Source organism: Ursus maritimus, unplaced genomic scaffold (assembly GCF_017311325.1).
Source record: "Ursus maritimus isolate PB19 unplaced genomic scaffold, ASM1731132v1 scaffold_27, whole genome shotgun sequence".
NCBI lineage: Eukaryota > Metazoa > Chordata > Mammalia > Carnivora > Ursidae > Ursus > Ursus maritimus.
In genome coordinates, this window is record NW_024425230.1 from 1,829,687 (window position 1) to 1,851,058 (window position 21,372).

At 43.6% G+C, this 21,372-nt stretch overlaps 1 protein-coding gene across 1 annotated transcript in view; it reads right to left on the reverse strand.

The window, feature by feature from the left end:
- Positions 1–21,372, reverse strand: part of GABRG3 (gamma-aminobutyric acid type A receptor subunit gamma3) — a 636,603-nt gene that overhangs the window by 561,594 nt on the left and 53,637 nt on the right.

A 21,372-nucleotide genomic window follows, 5' to 3' on the forward strand; every position in this document is an offset into this window, starting at 1 on the left:
TGCTTTAAGGCTGACAATCATCCTACAAGGGGTCTGTCTCAGGGTCACCATAGAAAGGAAATAGTATCTATCACTTGGGTTTTTGTAGTCAATCTCAATGATTACAAGTGTTTCCTTCTTCATGTTAGAGCTGCGACATTTGCACAGCTGCATCTTCTCCTCTGATGCAGAAACACCTTACAACCTGTCAAGTAGTCCCGGGATCTGCAGAAGGTCCTTTCAATGCAATACAGAGTTTTCTTTGCAAGCGTTGCCTTTGTGTTGAGATTGATCTAAATTCATTATATACCACAGATGTGCAGCACTTTGTTGTCCTTCACTAGCTTTCTGAATTAAGATCAGAGTAGTCATAAGAAAGTCCTCACAAAATAAGTATTTTATTACAAGGAGGGTGCATTTCCACCCTCCTTGTAATGCCCAGTCAAGTTTTACAGTTCTGAGACTACTGATTCTGAGAAAATCTTTAAAAATATGAATTTGGCTCTGACATCTTGTTTGGAGGAAATTCTTTGACAACTTTTACAATTTTTCCTAATGTTATTTGTTTACTGCTTGGGTCTAGATTTTATAAGTTATCTTCCCTACAGATTGTCCATTTTATTTAGATTTTAAAAACTATTAACAGAACTGTATATTACATTTTTTAAATTAATGGTTAATCTGTTTGCTGAATCTTTTGTCCCATTCATTTGTTGATATTAGATTTTTTGTGTTTTGGAAGCAGCAAAAAGGATGTGGTCTGCTATATGGAGACATCACGGACACTCACATGATTCATTAAGGGGTTACCAGAGAAAGGATGTGTCACACACTTGGGATTTTCTGTGATTAACCAGGCTTTTATCCTCCACAGTTGTACCAAAGAATGGTGAGTTTTTCTCTCTTCCTCAAAAGCCACCTTCTGAGGCTCCAGAGCCTGAGGGCTCAGTCCTTCCTCATAACCTGGTCTTCAGTGGAAATAAGGAAGTGAGAAACTTCCTCTCGAGACAGCCAGAGGTGTCATGATCAAAGTAACCCACTGCCCCAGGAGACAAAGAGAAAGCGTGGTCCACCTTAGGAGTTTCCTTAATGTGGGACAAGGGAATAAAACTTCGTTCCTGCCAGATGTGACATTTTCAACCCTTTCCCTTCTGTCAGCAAAAGAAATAAGGCTAAACGGCAGATACTATTCAAGAGAACAGCATTTTTCTTAATTCATTATAAAAAAAATAATTGCCATTTCACTATGGTTTGTACTTGGGATATACTTTCGCAGGATATGGCCTCAATAAAAAATTAAATTAATCAAACACTGGGTTGCTGAATTTCACATAACAACTTGCCTGAGATGCCCAGATGGCTGGTAAAACATTATTTTTGGGTGTGTCTGTGAGGGTGTTTCCAGAAAAGATTATCATTTAAATCAGTAGGCTGAGTAAAGAAGATTCACCCCCACCAATGCAGGTGGACACAATCCAATTCATTTAGAATCTGAAAAGAACAAAAATGCATCAGAAGGGTAAATTTACTCTCTTCTTAAACTGGGACATCCACCTTTTGCCCTGAGACCTTGATGCTCCGGGTTCTCAAATTTATGCTGGAACTACCCCACCAGCTTTCCTGGACCCTGCAGTTTACAGATGGCAGATATAGGACTTCTCAGCCTCCATAATCATGTGAGCCAATATGGAGGATTGGCTCACATCCATCTCTCTCTCTCTCACTCAAAAAAAAAAAAATATATATATATATACATATATATATATATATGTATATATATATGATGGAGTCCCGCCTGGGGCTTCTTGCTCAGTGGGGAGCCTGCCTCTCCCTCTGCCTGCAGCTCCCCCTGCTTATGCGTGCTCTCTCTCTCTCTCTCTCTCTCTGTCTGACAAAGAAATAAATAAAATCTTTAAAACCACAAATAAATCTAAGAATGGAGGACACAGGTCTAATCACTACCTAAAATGATTAAAGTCAAGAGAATCAACAGTCGTAGCTTGTCTAGATTTCTTAGCTTTGGAATGCAAGCCCACAGAATTTAAAGAACAGGTAGGAAAAAAATGCACTATGGGTATATAATAAGTGTACAAAATTTGTGGATTGCATCCTACTGCCTAAATGCATCTGGTTACACCTAGACTTTGTGCAGCATTTATATGCTAGAGATCATGAACTTAAAATAGACATTGAACAATATTTGAATCCTTATCCTTTCATACTACATGGTGAACAAATGTCTTAACCTTTTCATATTAATTAAGAAGCTACCAAACTTAGAAGAGTAAAACCACTATATTAAATATTATATTGTAAGCAAACTACTTATGTACAGCTATTAGCAACATTATAATACATAATTTATTAACCAGTAGCAATATTTTATTACTATGGTAGATTAAAATTTCACTATAATTAAAAATTATTAGTTTGTAATTTGTTAAAAACAGCAATTAGTTGATAAAATATTACAAATAAATAGAAAAACCTTGTAAAAATGATGCATTGTCATCAGTTTGGAAATAAAACACATGAAGTATGAAAATAACCACATTGAGATACCACCTTATGTCAGTTAGAATGGCAAAAATTGACAAGGCAAGAAACAACAAATGTTGGAGAAGATGTGGAGAAGGGGGAGCCCTCTTACACTGTTGGTGGGAATGCAAGTTGGTACAGCCACTTTGGAAAACAGTGTAGAGGTCTCTCAAAAAGTTAAAAATTGAGCTGGTTAAAAAACCAGCCATTGCACTACTGGGTATTTACCCCAAAGATACAGACATAGTGAAGAGAAGGGCCATATGCACCCCAATGTTCATAGCAGCATTGTCCACAATAGCTAAATCGTGGAAGGAGTCGAGATGCCCTTCAATAGATGACTGGATTAAGACGATGTGGTCCATATATACAATGGAATATTACTCAGCCATCAGAAAGAACGATTACCCAACATTTGCAGCAACATGGACAGGACTGGAGGAGATTATGCTAAGAGAAATAAGTCAAGCAGAGAAAGACAATTATCATATGGTTTCACTCATTTAGGGAACATAAGGAATAGCAGGAAGATTGGTAGGAGAAGGAAGGGAAGAATGAAGGGGGGGGTAAACAGAAGGGGGAATGAACCATGAGAGACTGTGGACTCTGGGAAACAAACTGAGGGCTTCAGAGGGGAGGAGGATGGTGGATTGGGATAGGCCAGTGATGGGTATTAAGTAGGGGATGTATTGCATGGAGCACTTGGTGTTATACGCAAGTAATGAATCATGGAACTTCACATCAAAAACTAATGATGTACTATATGGTGACTAAGGTAACATAATAAAAAAAATTTAAAAAAAAATGAAAATAACCAACACTAGAGAGTCTGAATCTTAGAGTTTTAACTCAGCAGCATCTACATAACTTTGTTGACTTATCTGAGGAAATCTTGCTCTCTTTGGCTAGTAATGGTTTTACTGTTAGTAAAATCCATACATCCTCCTAAGATCCACTCTAAGATGGTACTTTATTCTAAGAATGTCAGGAGGATGGAAGGATGCAGCCCCTCTAAGGATGGACGAAGCACTGTGCCATCATTGCCCAGATGGGGGAGCCTGCTGATGCTGGCTGGAGCTCTTGGGGCTTATGTTACAGCTGAACGTGCTCCTGCTCCAGCGGATGGGGTGGAACGCCATGTGAAGTCAATGCTGCTGATTTAAGGGGTGAAGACGCAGAGTTTCCTATGCAAGAGCATAAGGAGAAGGAAACAGTCCAATGCAAATTCACTCTTTCATACAGAAATAAAATAGTGTAGTTTTTTTTTTTTCTAAAGCTAATCTCCTTGTGTGCTATCCAAGCAGAAATGGGTGCTATTTGAGTTCATGCCTATTATAGAGACTAAATCTCACTTAAGAATCTGTAATATACGCAGGTATTAGAATGAACAGATGTACCACAAATTACATTTAAACCATCTTCCTCCACCAAAGACTCTTGCTTCATCTCTGCTCTTGAAAAGTCCCATCTCAGAACAAGAGAGAGGAACTCACTTATAATACGTCTTATTCAACACATATCAGAGAGCACTGCAAGTACTTGACATAATTATCTCATTAACTAAAAACTGACCTGTCTATAACAGGTTTAACAAATATAAAACAGAGGCTCTGGGAGGGCACATGCCTCCTGGATATGGTCACTCCTGGACTCTTGCCTTCACCTCCCCACATTCTCCCCACCTTCCCAACTCAAGCTCCCACACACCCAACTCTCCTGGGTTCTAGCAATCTACACATTTCACTCATCCTTTTTACTTACTTTTTTCTTTGAAGGAGTAATTACTAATTAATGAACTAACTATACATATTTATGTGTGATATCTGGTATAATTATAAATTCATTTGATAGATGTTTTATTGTGTCCACTTTTCTAATATGGAGATAAGAAGCATGATATTTGAACACTGGGAATTAGAACACGTGAGTCCTAATTTGTCTTACTCCATGACTGACATTACTCTCCTCTCCACATCGCTGCAGTGCACGGTGCAGGTGTCCCAACCAATCACATGTGTGGCTCTAAACTATTATAGTCAGTCCAGAGCTCAGTGAGTGATCGGTAAGGCTCCTGGGAAGGAAATGAGCTGCAAATTAGAAACTTAAGATTAAAAATTAGAAGGTACTAATACACACAGTGTGAATAGCCAATGGCTGACAGGTCCTTCTAGAAGATTCTGAAATTGTATGACTGCATAATAGTTTGCACAGGTGATGCTTTAATTTGTGAGATTATGGGCTGTGTAACCATGTAAGTGAAACAAACCTACTACTTGAAGGTACAGATTACGCTGGAAGATGGGCTGCCTCCATAATGTGTGGGGCCCAATGCAAAATAGAAACGCAGGGCTCCTTGGTCAAAAATGATTAAAAATGTGAAGACAGTGACACAAGAGCATTAAACTCATGCAGGGTACTGTATGCCTGCATAGGGTGCTCACGCACACAGCCGTCCTGTGAAGGCAGCCTCAGCATTTCTCTTCAGTCTCTGAATTCTGCGTTCTTTCTCTAGTGTCTGAGTGCAGACTTCCTCCAACAGGCTGTGTGCCCCACAAAGGTGTATGGAGCCCAGGTTGTGGCGAGCAGTGGGTGCAGGGGCCCTGCGGCTCATGGAGGAAAAGTCAGGGACTGACTATACCAGAAGAACCCCAAGAGTCATGAAGTGAAATAGAGAAGGAGACTGATTGGGGAAATGAACCATTTCATCAAGATCTTCAGGAGGTGAGATACAAACCTTATATGGGCATGCAGCAGAGTTAGAAGGACCAAGTCCCAAGGTGGGATGTGCCAGGTTTCGGCATAGCAGAGGGACAGGGGTGACATCACAGGATCCCAGTGCTCTGAGCTAACCCAGGCCTTAAGCTTTGCCTTAATGGAGGAGTCTGAGGCCAGTGGTGCCACTGCCACCGGACGGCACACAAGTCACATCACAGTCACAGTAATGAACACCCCACATCTCTGGGGAAAGATTTAAATTCCAAGTGACAGTTAGATGGTCCTTTAAGAGGAAGACGTCTTTCTTTTTAAAGGAGAATTACAATGCCAGCTCTCAGGGCACCGATCGATGTTTTAATTTCATAATTTTATATTAGCATGAATGGCAGTCTCAGGAGACTGAAACCCCCATCTTTTTCTCAAATAGCTAAAATCCTTATGTTTACTACCATGGCACTGGGTGGAGGAACAGAAACAATGGGACTCTGGCGGACCTGCCTGTAGTCCTCATGGAGGGGCTGCACTCACTTGGACTCTCTTGAGCCTGCAGGTTCCTCTGCTCTCCAGGGCACATTCCCAAAGACTCCACTGCTGGGGCCAGGTTAACTCCCTGTGGCCTTTCTAAACAAATTTCTGTTTAGGCATCTGCTCATGAGGTCTGCTATGGGCCTGGCACTTGGAGTTTAGGAGGTTTCCCCAGAGATTCTGATGTCCCCCTGGTCCAGTGCTGAAGGCTCTGGATCAGAGGGTGGGCTGGCTCTGAAACCATGTCAGTGGTCACTCTCAGGAAGAGAGAGATGGAGGCTGGGTATCCAGGCCCTCAACAGAGTAATGAGCACCCGAGAGGCATAAGTCCTACCTCCAGGGGCAGCAGGGATGCAGCGCTTGGGCTGTCATCTGCAGGTCCTTTGCTAGAGCCCCCCCCCCAGGCTGCAGCAGACACTCCCCCCAAGATGGCACCCCACTCTGCCCCACTAGGGTGTCACCTCACCGCTCTGGCACAAAATAATAACTTTGTTTGTATTATCACTTTACTAAATATAAATGAGCTGTCCTCAATTCATTTGCTTGGACCCCCCCTCACCTGATTCTATAATTTTCTGTAATTCAGTTGTTTTGCAAATTAAATTCTTATTCAGGTTCAAAACATTTAGCAAAATGACCTCTGATTAAAACCTAATAGATCCAAATAAAGATAAAGTGTACAATTAAGTGTTGTCTCCAGGGCTGAGGCAATCCATCTTGACTCCACTTTTGGCCCACATATAGATTCACAGTGCCTCTCCCAGATCAGCGAAGTCGGTAGCAGCCCAAGAGCAAATTCAATAATATTTCCAGCCCATTTCTTTTAAAACAGAGCCTGGCCATGACTTTCTGTAGTTAAAAATGTTTTTTTTAAGGATGCTTATGAAGTATACATTTGAAGAACTTAAAACTGTGTGTCTTGCCAAACATGTTTCAAGTATTGAAAATTCCCTTTTCCGTATTCAATACAGGGAATGTCAATACAAACAGGACCACCTTTGTCCTTTATCTGAATGTTTTCTCATGAGACATATGAGAACCAAGAATCATGAACATGTATCTGACTTGTATAATTAATTATGATATGACCTTGGGGCTCGCTCTAAGCCAGGCCATGGACACATCTTTTTCATCTAAATGGCAGCCAGTGCTGAGAACTACAGTAATGAAGGTGCTGGGCCTCATTCTTCTTCAGTGAGTCTGCAGATAATTATGATGGCCTGTGAGGGTGCTTTGTATCCTTTGCATAAATGTGCACCTCTGGACTTCTTATTACTCAATAATCTGGTGATATAAGAAGCACAAGACTGGAAAGTCTCAGTGAGGATACAGACACTTGACCAGAATGTTCCTTCAGAACACAGCCACCTAACCATGCCCAGTATGCTGGGTTTTAAATGCATGTGTGGTGGTTTATCTCTGGAAAGCAAGCGAGCATGAACAATTACGCAACTAGCTGAGTAAGCAGCTGATACCATATGGTCCCACTGAAGACGTTATCTTATGCTGTCTTTTGCCATCTCAGAGTATTAAAAAAAAGTCACTGAAGAAAGATTTTAAATAAATAATACAATATATAAGACAAGAAAGACATAAAGGCATAGCCATGATAAAGAGTTGAGTTTAGGTAAGATTCTTCCTGAAGACATCATATTATTCTAAACGTTTGTGAGCTGCAGATGTGCCTGATGCTATTTTACCTCCAAAAGAAGGCTGGATGATGAAAGTATAATGAATGTTTTCTTCCACTCCAAGATTGGAATAACATTATAAAAGCATGTGCCTACTTTCTGACCTACAAAAAACATGGCTCCCATAGGAAACATGAACATGAGGTGACTATGAAACGAGTTCAGGGAATTTCCTATCAATGTATTAAAGAGCAAAAGAAGTATGGAGGATAAGCCTTCTCCTGTAACACAGAACTGCAAACCGAAGACCGACGAGGAAACAGCGTGTGTATAAAGATGTGTGGTCAGTCTTCCCCATCTTTATACACACACCCCGTCTCCTCGTCAGTCCTCCGTTTGTCATTCCAAGTGCACGGAGGCTCGAAGCATAGCAGAGAAAGGTTCATGACTGTTTTCCCACTGCTGGAGAATACAGGAACAGGCCAGAGAGACACCGAGAAAGAAGAAATAATTAAAGAAAAATATAAGAACTCAGGGCATGCCTGCCTGCTCCCTGCCATCATTCTGAGCTCTGAACTTTCCATAGTTCTCAAGTCAAGCTAACATCCACCCCCTTGCGCTGACACAGCAAACATAATTAACATCACCATTTGCAGACGAAGAGATTGAAACTGTGCTCCAAAGTTAGGCAGGGTTTTTCTGTACACTTAGAATCAATTGGCCTGTGGGTAGGGATGCGGTTCTGCTGCAAAATGAGGGAAAGCCACCCTGCAGGGGACGTGATGCCCCTGGGGTGGACAGACGTAGGCTTAGGTCTCAGGCCAGTGTCTAACTGCACTTGGTACCATCTCTGAAAAGATGCTGGTCATACTGACTTGATGGGCTCTGTGAGGACTAAATGAGATAATTTGGGTAAATTGTTTGGTGGGTATTGGGAACTCAGTAGATGCTAGTTCCATTCCCTCTCTCTTTCGCTGAACACATATCTGTTTTTGACAAAGCAAAGTGGTGTAACAGCTGACGTCCCTTGACACCCAGCAATTTCAGCAGATTTATGGTTTTGTGCTCTAGCCAGAAGCTGTTTAAATTGATTGTTGCCAAAGCATATATACTTCATTCGTTCCAAATAGTTTATCTCGCGGTAGATTCTAGGTGCACTCCAGAAGGAGGAAACGGATGAAGTACTGGGCTGAGTGCTAACCAATAAGGATGGAGCATAAGGTAGCAACTTTCTCAAGTCTGTTCTCCTGGTCAGAGCTGGTGAGATGTTTTGCCCTTCTTTGAGCGGCTGGGATGTGCCACATAGCGCTCAGCACAAGCCCTTCATGCCTGCTGTTCCTTCCTGTTCAGGACGCCCCGACGCCCACCCCAGGCCTCCCACCGCCTGCTCCCCTGGTTAGCTTCAACCCATCTCTTCAGATCTCATGAGTTCCTCAAGGAATCCTCCGATGATCTCTGATCTAGGTCAAGCTCCATCATAACATCCCTTCAAAGTTGCTCACTCTGTTTCTCCAAATAATTCACCTCAACTTATATAACGATCTGTTTCAGTGGTTATGTGAATTCATGCTACTATACTTTCTAGGTTTTATCAACTTGATTTCAGAGGCCATGTCTAGTTTTGCTCCTAGCACAGTGACCGGCACAAAGCAGGTGTGTGTTCATCAACTTCTAAAAGGGCTTCCAAATATCTCCTCCTCCTGTCATTCCAGCCCTTGAGGATATCCCCACCTTTCCTGTGGTTCGACCTAATGGTATGCTCCTGATAAGCAGAACACGGCAGAAGTGATGGGGTGTCATCTCCAAATTAGATGATAAAAACTTGCCTCTTACATGCCTCCTCTCTCCCCCCAATCTTCCTTCTTCCTTTCTCCTTTCTCTTTTCCTTCTTCCATCCCTTCTTTCCTTCATCCCTCCCTCTTTCCATTCCTCTCTCCCTCCCTTCCTTCCCCCCTCCCTTCTTTCCTCACTCTCTCTCTGGCCTCTAATAAAACCAGCTACACTACTGAGAGGCTGTTGTGGCAAGAACTGAGGGAGGCTCCAGGAAAGGTCAGCAAGGAACTGAGACCCTGGGTCCAACAACCAGTGAAGAATCACGTCCTGCCAACAGCCACGTGAGTGATGCCAGAAATGGATCCCTCCCCAACCCCAGTCAAACCTTGAGATGACTATAGGTCTGGCCTCATTTGCAGCCTATGAGAGATCTTGGAGCAGAAATGCCAGCCAACTGTGCCTAGATTTCAAACCATATAAACTGTGACACAAGGAATATGCCATCTTAAGTCACTGTTAGGATAATAGGTTATACAGCAATACATAGCTACCCATACTTAACTGTATACTCCTGACCTGATGGAAAAATACATACTGATGGACAAACGCATATTTACATCCAAGCAACAGGGGAAAAATGTGGTGTTTTTCTGAGTTGTAGAAAAATGAAGTGGTCCACCAAATTCAATTCAATCAATAATTCTTCCTGGGCTTTGCTGAAGAAAGCATTACTAAAGAAGTAATAGATGTTGGAGTTGAGCTGAAAAGATTTTGTCTGGGCAGAGAGGAACTTTCAGACAGTGGAGGAAACATATACAAGCTAATCAGATTCAGGTAGAGCAAAAGATAGTTACCTAGCATCTGCTAAGGGCCAGCCACTGAGCCCTGCAAGTGCAGGACCCCACCCTTAAAGGCTTGTCACCAAGTACAACACACAAACCTACAGAGAGAAAGTCAACAGTGATATCTGCTAAGTGTCTAACACAAGTCTGTAGCAGGCTTTGGGATCACTCCGGAAAGAGTCTCCTGCCCAGCCTGGAATGATGGCAGAAGACTGCTTGGGAGGAGAAGAACAGTAAGAGTTATAAGGCAAAGAGAGAGTCTGAGAGCATTCCTGGTGGAAGCAATGGCAGCAGCCAAGGGACAAAGTCCCACGAACGTTGTGGAGAACCTGAAATGCATGGCAAGGGGTTTGGAGCTGAGCCCAGAAGCACTGTTCACATCGAAAGAATGTGAACAGGCAGCCCTGAGGAGTGACCGGGAGCCCCCAGGCTGGGGAGTGTCCTGCAGCATCACACCAGCAGCACTTGGTGATGTGCCAGCAGATGGAAGGGAAGGCAGGGAGCCAGGGATGGTACCCAGGGAAGGGGAGCCAGCTGTAATCACACAACCTCAAAAGCTTTTCAGCAGAGGGCCGGCCAGTTTACTTTGCACATTCTGGAGGATTACTTGGCAGCCATGTCCAGGAAGGATAGAAAAGGAAGCAGTCAGAGTCTGAAGTAGCAGGAGGGAGCTGCAGCATTCTAGGTGAGGTTCTATGGGCCCCTGGAAGCAGGTGGCTCCCTGAAGTGGTGGGAGGGTCCAAGTGGCATGGCTCCAGCTTCCTCTTCCTACTTGCCTCAGAGAAGATCCAACATCCACCCATTTTATATATTTTGATTCTGTGTAAGAATTTAGAAAATACTGTCTGTCGGGGGGTGGGGGTTGTATAGCTACTCTATTGAAATTCTCTAGTTCAGGTGAAAAGTCAATGAAGAATGAAATTTTCCATCAACAGTGAAAGTGGGGATGCAGAGGGGATCCATCAGAGCAGTCTTTTGCATCAAGCTAGACCACCAGGGTGTGGTGTCCTCACATACAGATCTGGCCTCTGAGAACCTCATTCACTGAGGTCAGTTTTGGCTCTCTGCCTCAGTTTCCTCTACAGAAATCACGCACCACAAAGTAAGACCCAAAACAGGAGACCTGCCTTGCATGTAGAACAGGGCTGTTTTTGGAGGATATCATCCTTCCTTCATGGATATGAAGACCTATTTGAGGACTTCTTATACCACTTTAAGGGCCAGAAGAGCTCTACCAGGAACCGCAGTGACCTAAGTCCTTGGACTGACAGCACTTTTGCTCTCACTGTGTCTTCCTCTGGATGCAGAGGTAAGTTTAGAGCTCTGACTTCATGCTGGTGGCATCACCTGTGCAGCATACCTGGCGACGAGACATACTTGAAAAGTAAAAGACACAAGATCAAAGACGATTCTGACTCTGCTCATTTGTTTTGACTGGCTGGTTTTGCAAATGAATATGTTGCTAACAATACAGAAACCAAGAAGCAGAAGTTTGGATTGACAAGTAAGGATGTTCAGTTAAGAATTTGCTGAGGGAGGGGCGCCTGGGTGGCACAGCGGTTAAGCGTCTGCCCTCGGCTCAGGGCGTGATCCCGGCGTTATGGGATCGAGCCCCACATCAGGCTCCTCCACTATGAGCCTGCTTCTTCCTCTCCCACTCCCCCTGCTTGTGTTCCCTCTCTCGCTGGCTGTCTCTCTCTCTGTTGAATAAATAAATAAAATCTTAAAAAAAAAAAAAAAAAGAATTTGCTGAGGGAGGAGTCGTTACCAGATAGCCACACAAGATCTAGGAAGAAGTCAGAAATCATGTCTACAGCTTAGGCTAAAAAAAAACTCACAAGATGTTCAAATCATAGAATTTTCCAAAGAAGGAGCACTGTGTTCAGTGCATAGAGCATCTAACGTTCTGTCTCTTCTGTGGCTTTTAGTCTGCCCAGCACTGCTAGACAGAGAGAGAGATTTTCAGCAAATATAGTCTACAGATTCTCCTTAAATACCGGATGCTGGAAGAGTTTTCACCCATCGGCGCACCTGACAGAAAGGTCAGCTCCTCATAGAGAAGGGGTTTTGCTGGTCAATTTCATCAAAACAGAGTTATTCAGAGAAGACTGGACAATTTCAGGAGGAGAAAGACAGGGAAACTGAATTCACGGGGTCACTTTTTTTTTTTTTTTAATCTCATGTAAATTCCTTTTAAAAGCTTAAACCTTAATTGCTTTCCTCATTCAAAGGCCTTTCTCAAAATCTCTAACTTGTAACTTTGAAGCCAAAAGAAAAGAAAGGAAAACAGTATTTTACTGCTTTCTTTGATAATTCATTTTCATTTCCTTGCATAGCTCCAAGGACAAGTCTATCTTTAGACTTCGATATTATGAAAGAGAAGGATGGGCAGATTAGAGTCTAGAAACAAAAGGTGAATGATTGCAAATCATTGGCACAATTAATTGTTGGTAGGAAATTTTAAAAGAGTTCTTTTCAGTATTATAAAATTTCCCCTTTGCTCAGGAAACTGTAGGACATTTACTTTAGAAGAGATCAAAGAGGACACTGCATGCATGTTTCTTCCCCAACACTGCCCCCAGCACCTTGGTTTCCACTGGGGCACTTCAGTGACCTGGGCACAGCTGGTTCTGCCCTCTGGGAGCAAAGGTGCAACCTGATTGCCTCCAAGGCCCAGTTGTTCCTTTCATTCCAGTTCTGTCCTCTTGTAGGATTTCAGGCGTTCTTGGGTGGACAAAGAATGGGCAATGTGTCCTGTGCAAACTGGAGTGTGTCTCAGGATCCTCCTAGCCCTGGGTGTCTGCCTGGCAGCCTGAGGGCAGTGAACTCAGCAAATGGTGGTGGATAACCTGGCCTCCCAACCTGCCCGGGACACGCACCTCATCCTAACCGGCCCAGCTCTGCTCTGCTGCCGTGAGCTGCTGGGCGACACCAAGTGCAGGGACATGCACAGCGGTGCAGCTGTACGACCAAAGCAAAGACTTGGCAGAATCAGCAAGGATATGAGAACCAAGTTGAACAATGTGAGGATGGCAGAAGCACAAAAGGGACGAGAGCGTCTAAACAAGGAAGAGCTCCCTGGAAAGATAAAGAAAGAAGCAGATTCTCTTAGGTAAGTGGCTAAATAAGTGTAAGGAATCCCCACAAGGGGAGTTTTTCAGGACTAGTTTAGAGTAAGCACCTATATTTAAAAATAACTTCTCTTTAATTTCAAAGTTGAATTAATTCTTACTATTTATTACATCCTTTCCACCTGATTATTTTCTTACGACTGAATTTCACAAACCTGTACACGTTTATTAATCCTCTTCTATGTGCACAGAACCCTGGAAAATGACAGCAAGAGACAAAAAAAGAACAGTTCCCAAGAACTCAACTCCAGGAGCAGTTAAAAATGTTAGGGGTCAGACATATATTCTGCTAGTAGGAATATGAAGAAGTATGAGCTGAGTGCCACGATGGAGGACTTTTGTGATTGCTTTTATTTTATTTTTTACTGCAACATAGCTGCAGAAAACGAATCCACTGAATGGCAGTGGTGAGGTGTCTTCAGAGTGTGGGAGCCGTGATGAGTGAATGTGATATTTACAGAAAGAAAAACTGGACAGCCATTCCCGGAGAGGAACAGGATGCGCAGAGGCCTGAGCTAGGAAAGGAAAATTGGGGGTAAGGCTGTTAGTTCAGCATGCCTACACCATCGTGTTTCTGGGACTACAGTGGGTATGAAGCTAAAAGAAGCTGGAGGCAAACTGTACAAGACAGGTGCTGGCTGGGATACCTGAGACCCACACAAGTTGTTCCAACACAGGAGCAGTGAACTGACCCACCTCCGGGAAGACAGCTGGGGTGCCTATGTGAAGGCGATGTGGGAGAGAAAGAATACTGTACACAGGAAAGCCAGTCAGGATACTGAAGTAGCCCAGGGAAAACAGGTGGGAGCCTGAAGAGAGAGCAGAAGAAATTAAAGATACAAACAAAGAAAACAGTTCCTGGAGCAAAGTTCCATGGAGCAGAAGGAGAGCTGTGAATGAGGGAGGGATAAGGACAGGAGGTGGCTGAGGGAGCCCATGAAGAGCCTCTGCCATGGTTAGCCTGGACAGGAGGATGATGGGCTGGGAGGAGAGAGGACAGACAACAGGTGCTGGAGCCTGGATTTGTGTCAGGGTGTGTGAATGGATGACAGCCTCCAAGCAAACAAGCTGTTCTCTGTTGCCACCTTCAGTCCTAGAAACACAGGGAGAAAGCATGGCATCTTCTCCAAAGGTCAGCCTCTCTTGCTCATCTCCTTATTCTTCACAAATGAGGAAGAGAACATATGCACACATTTTCTTCTTTCTCTGGACAATTCCTACTCCTTTTGCATCTGTGCTCTGTCCTTGGAAGGGCCAAGCTCCAATCACTGCTGATGTCTACACTGCACTGCTCACATCCCCCCTCCACACACATTGCATTGCTCACATCACACCCTGATACTGGGGAGAACGTGGTGGTCACTCCAAATGGTAAAGCTGTGAACAGGTTTCATGAAGCTCTACTGTCCAGGCCATTCGGCCAGTCCCACCACGGACACCAGTGAAGATGGCAGTGTCAAGAGCAGTCAGTTCAAGGACAGAGGGAGAACAGTGACAAAGCACCACAGCCCATGGGCAGTAGCCACATCTGCAATGGGAGCAGGACCCCTGAGAAGGAGGATCCTGTGTTAGTGGCCATGACCAGTACTCATGGTACTCCTTTACCACAAAGGAAATGTCTGGGTCTGGGGAGTGGTAAGACCTGGGTCTAGAAGGTCATGACTGAGTGAAGCCCTGAGGACAGTGCTACATTACTCATAATATTCCAGGTGGTTTCTGTATACTTGAGGAAATTCCTGACTGCACAATGTAAGTTACTCCCATGGTAGCTGATTTCAAATGATGTTTGTGGTTATTTTGATAAAACAAAATTTATAGAACATCAGATGCTTTAGTAGGAAAATAACCCCTAGTCATAGCACTGTGGTTTTCAGGAAAATGGTATTTAACTGACCTGATTTTGAACTGCAACATTTTTTCCAAGAATCCAAATCATTCTAGTAGTTTAAACTGACTGAAGAGTACCTGGAAAGAACCACAGGTAAACACATTTCTTCTCATTTTCTTCTTTATTATGGGTGTTGGTGGTGGTGGTGGTGGTGGTTTTTAAAGATTTTATTTATTTATTTGACAGAGAGAGAGACAGCCAGGGAGAGAGGGAACACAAGCAGGGGGAGTGGGAGAGGAAGAAGCAGGCTCCCAGCGGAGGAGCCTGATGTGGGGCTCGATCCCAGGACTCCAGGATCACGCCCTGAGCTGAAGGCAGACACCCAACGACTGAGCCACCCAGGAGCCCCTATTATGGGTGTTGTTGATTCTCTCCTTCCAACTGGCTCAGTGAGGCCAGGCACACACATACCTACCTGGTTAAGACCATCTAAAAGACACATACATGGCCGGCATCATAGCAGGTACTGTAAGAGGCACAGGGATGTGGAAGCAGCCTACAACTCTGGGCCTCTTAACCCTAGATTCAAAGGATAAAGGTGTGCACTTCCAATCAACACCAGTATTTAGTGTTCTGTGCCTGGCATCGTGAAGATGCTAGGGTGTGTTAGTGAACAAGATGCTGAAGGTCCTGCCCTCCAGAACACACATCCCTATATATTATCCCCGCAATTCTGTTCTCAGAGTGTTTCATCCATTCTATCACTCATCCATACCACCTCACCTACCCACTGCAAGTCTGCTCCGAGTCCTGCGTCTGTGCTAGTCAGGGGATGACAGCCACACAAATCCATGCCCTGGGGACTTCTGAGTCTCATGGGGAAGACAGATGTGAAAATGAGTGGCTATCACTTATGTGGAGGTGTCCTGGCCACAGCAATTACAGGGTGCCATAATAGATGATGTTCACCTTGACCTTGGGATTCACGACCTCTGCAGATCTCCCTCAAACTGTGAAATGGGGCACAGTGGCCAAGAGGGGCTGACATCAGTGGGTGCCTTCCTGGTGAGGTGGGGGGTGGACTGCGATTCTCCCTTCTGTATATTCCCTCATAGCCATGGGTCATGTACAGTGACTCATGCTGACACCCTCCTTGCCCACCTAGGAAGTCTCACTGCTGGTGAGCTGAAAATGGCTACCAGCCTGGTCACAGGCCCCAGCTGTGGCTCTTGCAGAACTGGTGAATAGCTTCATTTCTCAGAGTGGGAGATACAGGAAGCAGCACTCACACCTCTAGAACCAGCCTTGGCTTCAAGTCTTACTTCTACTTACTCTCTGTGGTTGGGTCTTGTGCTTCATTATTAAGTGGAATGATAATCCCTAACTCCTAGACTGTCTTAGACTAGTAATATAATATGAAACATAACCTGGCTAGGGGAGTAGCTATACAAAGAGCGAAGCCACCGCTGCTTCCACTGACCTGTCAGTCACCCTGCTGTGACGCTGAATCCTGAGAAAGGGGTAAAGGAAGTGGGTGAACTACAGCCTCCTTGAAGCATCAAGTCAGTGTCACATGGAGAGGGACAACCTCTTATAAATGACCAGAACCTGCAAAATATGGGATGGGCCCTGTCTTACTCTGCTAGTGCTGCCACAATGAAGGACCACAACCTGTGGGGCTCAAACAACAGGAACGGGTTGTCTCACAGTCCTGGAGGCTGGAAGCCCAAGATCAAGGTGGCGTCAGGTTGATTCCTTCTGAGGCCTGTGGAGGAGACCTTTCTGACCTTTCCTGACCTTTCTCCTAGCTGCTGGTGGCTTGCTGGCCACGTTTGGCATTCCTTGGCTTCTAGACCTCTACCCTCATCTTCACATGATGTTCTCCTTATGCGCATGCCTGTGTCCAAATTTTCTTTTTATAAGACCACTAGTCTTGTTGGATTAGGGCCCACCCTACTCCAGTGTGACCTCATCTTAACTAATTACACTTACAATGACTCTGTTTCCAAATAAGGTCACATTCTAAAGTACTTGGGGAAAAGACTTCAATAAATGAATTTGAGTAGTAGGGACTTGATGGGGGGGATACATATAAGCCCATCACAGTCCACATTAACAAGATTTATAGATGCCATCTGCTGCTTCCAGGGAACTGGGCAACAGGGAGAAACCTGGCCTTTCAACCCTTTGCATAGTCAGGGTACAGCCTTAGTAGTTTTGAAAGATAAGCCAAATAATTTACCCATTTAGTAACTTCCATAGGTTTCCTCCTGAACCTAAAATAAAGCCCAAACACTTTTCTGTGTTCAACATAGCTCCCACTGTGATCTGGCATCAATAAGTGATCATATCTAGCTCTCTCCACTCTCATAAAAGGGAACCTTGAGTGTGCGGTCACATCCATGTGTTTAATTTCTTTGTAGATCTGCCCACAAACTGAAGCCATAGTGTTTGTGTTTGTTCAATGTTTTATGCTATAGGAATTGAACTTGCATAAACATTGTGGCCTTTTGCAGTTTATTACACAAACATTGTGCCCCATTACCTGCCTCAGCATCTGGTACATAGCGGGTGCTCAGTAATATTTATAGAATTAACAACGTTTGTTAGCCTGTGAGTCACCCTTGACTTCTCCCATTCCTTAATGCCTACGTGAGGTCAATTGTCACGTCTGGAAATTTACATTTCTCAAGTCCACACTCACCTCTATGTCCCACCACCACTATTCAGGTTCAGGACTCACATTTCTCATCCTGGACTTGCACAGCAATGCTCAGATATCTCCCTCACTCAGTCTCACCAGCCCCTACTGTCATCCTCCACAATGCTACAGGAGGGACTTCTCTGAAAGATACATATGACCAACCACCGTTAGGAGCCAATAATTGTACCTTGACACCTGTAGCAACACCTCAGCACAACACACATGTCCTTCTGATCCCACCACAGGTGCAAAATAAGGCCACAGCAAACTGAGTGCTATTTCCTGCCTCTAGGCAGGCTGGAACCCTGTGAAGGCTTGTGGGCACTTCATCAAGGAGATGCAGTAGCTTCTTCAGATTCTTTAATAGTGAGTCCCAATTCAATAGCTCACCCTTTCAGAAAATGGTTTTCATATACAACATAAAGAAGGTGCTCTTTTCAGAGATACACCATGGAACCCATATTGTGAAGAATGATGGATATCAATTGTAAAATATGCAACAGAAATGGAAAAGTTCAAGATGAAAGAAAATAAGACGATATTCATACATCTGAAGGAGTTTGTGTGCAAGATCACCACTAACAGGACAGATGCTTTATTACCATTACAGTATGTCACTGTTCTTAAGTCACTGGAAAGTTCACATCCTTTCACACAATGCACATGAATGCCCCATCCTACCCGGCAGTATCTCTAATGACATTTTGCATAAAATGGTGAAAAGTTCTAAGACACAAGAGGACAAAGAAAACAAGACATATAAATAAGTTTAAAATGCATTGATTTTACATTTGAGATGTGCCTGTTAGAGTAGCTCACGCTGATTTCCTTTTTACTTCAAAGAGTGAGTGATTTTTCTACCATCTTCCAGACGGACAGCCTTTGCCATAGGACGTGAGGGTTCTAAACATTAGCTGCATTAGCCATGAGCTTCAGTGATGATATCAATGTCCTCCATAGGTTTATTGTCAGGATTAATTTCCTGCAACAGTGGAAGCACTGGAAAACTGTTAGCTAATATTTTTAGAGAAAGAGAAGTTAATCTAGTGACTAATAAAATTGTAACCTAATGACATGGCAAAGTGTATGGTGTGAAGGATATATATGTGTTCACACATAAAGATATACCAATGGGTATGTATGTGGAGAAACAGAGGGTGAAAATGATTTTTGTCCCTTTATGCATTTAACACACACTTATCAGGGCATCTGGACTGAATACTAGGGCGGAATCAAAAAGAGATGTGGGCGTTGGCTCCAGGGCTCACAGTCCAGTGGGCACCTGCTACAGAATGAGGCTTGCTGGATCTCAGGTGGAAGAAGTCTTTAAAGGTCATCTTCTTTCTCAGGGCGCCTGGGTGGCACAGCAGTTAAGCGTCTGCCTTCGGCTCAGGGCATGATCCTGGCGTTATGGGATCGAGCCCCACGTCAGGCTCCTCCGCTATGAGCCTGCTTCTTCCTCTCCCACTCCCCCTGCTTGTGTTCCCTCTCTCACTGGCTGTCTCTATCTCTGTCAAATAAATAAATAAAATCTTAAAAAAAAAATGTCATCTTCTTTCTCAATCTTGGAGATTTTTTTCTAAGTCCCAGGAATCATTGTCATTTACACTGTGTGGCTCCTCCAGTGTATTCTTTTTCTTTCTTTTATTAGTTTTATTTATTTAAATAATATCTACATCCAATGTGGGGCTCAAACTCAGGACCCAGAGATCGGGAATCACATGCTTTTCTGACTGAGCCAGCCAGGCACCCCTCCTCTAATGTATTCTATTGATGTATTTAATAATGTGTATATTTTACATATTATTATTTCTACTGTTGTTAGCCTAGAAATGGCTTTCTCTCCTGCGATGAACCACATCTCAAACACACAAGCTTTATGTGTGAAAGTTTTATTTTTCACTTCTTAAAAGAATATTAAAACTACATCTATAAGACCTTCCTTTTAAACAACCCATAACAGACAACTGCTCTGATCTTCTAAAGCTAACATTGCTATAAGAAATATATCATTAACGTCCTCTAATTTCTCTTGGAGAGTCATTATGTAGGGAAAACCTGGACACACTGGACGCTAGAAAACTCCCTCTTTTTCACTAATCTGAAAGCATTCAGGGAGGTTACTAAAGCAAGAAAAAAAATCCTACAGTAATGCTTCACTAGGGCTTTATTCTTGGCTCTAAATCACTTCCTTGCTGATTATTAGAAATCAAACTTTATTCCACCTAAACGCAAAATTTCAAACCAAAGATGCATGACTATGATGGGATCGCTTGTCCTAGACCAACACTCTTACTAAGAACATAAAGAAAAGCTAGATAAAATACACATTTAAAAAATCAATTTAAAATGCACATTTAAAAAATCAATTTGGGTGCCTGGGTGGCTTAGTCGGTTAAGCGTCTAACTCTTGCTTTTGGCTCAGGGCATGATCTGAAGGTTGTGAGATCAAGCCCCATGTCCAGCTCCATGCTAGGCATGGAGCCTGCTTAAGATTCTCTTTCTCTCTCCCTCTGTCCCTCCACCCCCTCCCTCCCTCTTTAAAGAAAAAAAAAAAAAATCAATGTGAGGAGGTGAGAAAGTGCTCTGGCCATGGTAGACCACATTTCCCACCTGTGGCCATCTCCCTAGAGCTTATCTCCTGGTAGTGATGTGGAGGAGCTGAGTGGAGAGCAGCTGCTAAGAATACAGAACTCAGTAGAGCCTGAGGCAAAACTGGAGTTTGAGGCAGTTGAGGAGTCCTAATACGAGAGAGGCTAAGATTTCAAAGAAAACAAATGATGGGGAAGTGAGCCAAACAACACTCATTTGCCCTCAATACATTTACTGATTAAGCCTCATAGAGAAGAAGTTAAAAAACTGTCCTAAAAAATGGCTTAAAAAGAAGAGCAGAATTGTCGGCTATTTTCTGGTGCCAAAAATATAAAAACTAGAGTTTAGGATATTTTTGGAGTGGTCCTGGCAAGCATCCCAGGACCTCCTTTGGGACCCCTGGGGAGCTATGCCCTGGAGTAGGAGAGAAACAGAGCCCAATTGCGCCTCAGTAAGACTGAAGACCAGACCACGCCAGCTGTGACGTCCAGACATGAGAGGGAACACCACCTGAAGCTTCTGCAAGTTTCTGCACCTAATCAAAATTATCAGGCACACCAGAAAATGGGGCCCATCCACAAAATGGCAATAAGACTGGTGCCACAGAGAGCCAGATCCTGCAGCTATCAGCCACATGTAATGATTAATGTGTTCAAGGAAATGGATTGCAAGATGGAGAATTTCACCAGAGAACTAACTTAGAAACAACCAAATTAAAATTTTAGAGATGAAATTAAGAACTCAACAGATGGCTTTCAGAGATAACTGGACACAGATGAGGAGCGATGGCTTGCTGAAAGGTAGGCTGGAAGCTTTCCACTGACTGAAGCGTGGAGCAGAGGGATGTCAAAAAGGCCACAAACATACAGGACAAGTGGAACGTGGGGGAAACGTTTAACATGCATGTGACTGGAGTATTAGAGAGTGAAGAGGGAGAAAGAATGGTGCAGAAGCCAGATTTTAAGAAATAATGGCCAACATTTTTTAAAAAACTGATGAAAGGTATCAAAGTACAGATGCAGAACTGCTATGAACCGTAAGCAGGATAAATGCAAAGAAAACCAAAACAAGGGTGTCTCCGGGGCACTGCAGCCTTCACTTCCTTTGGACTTTC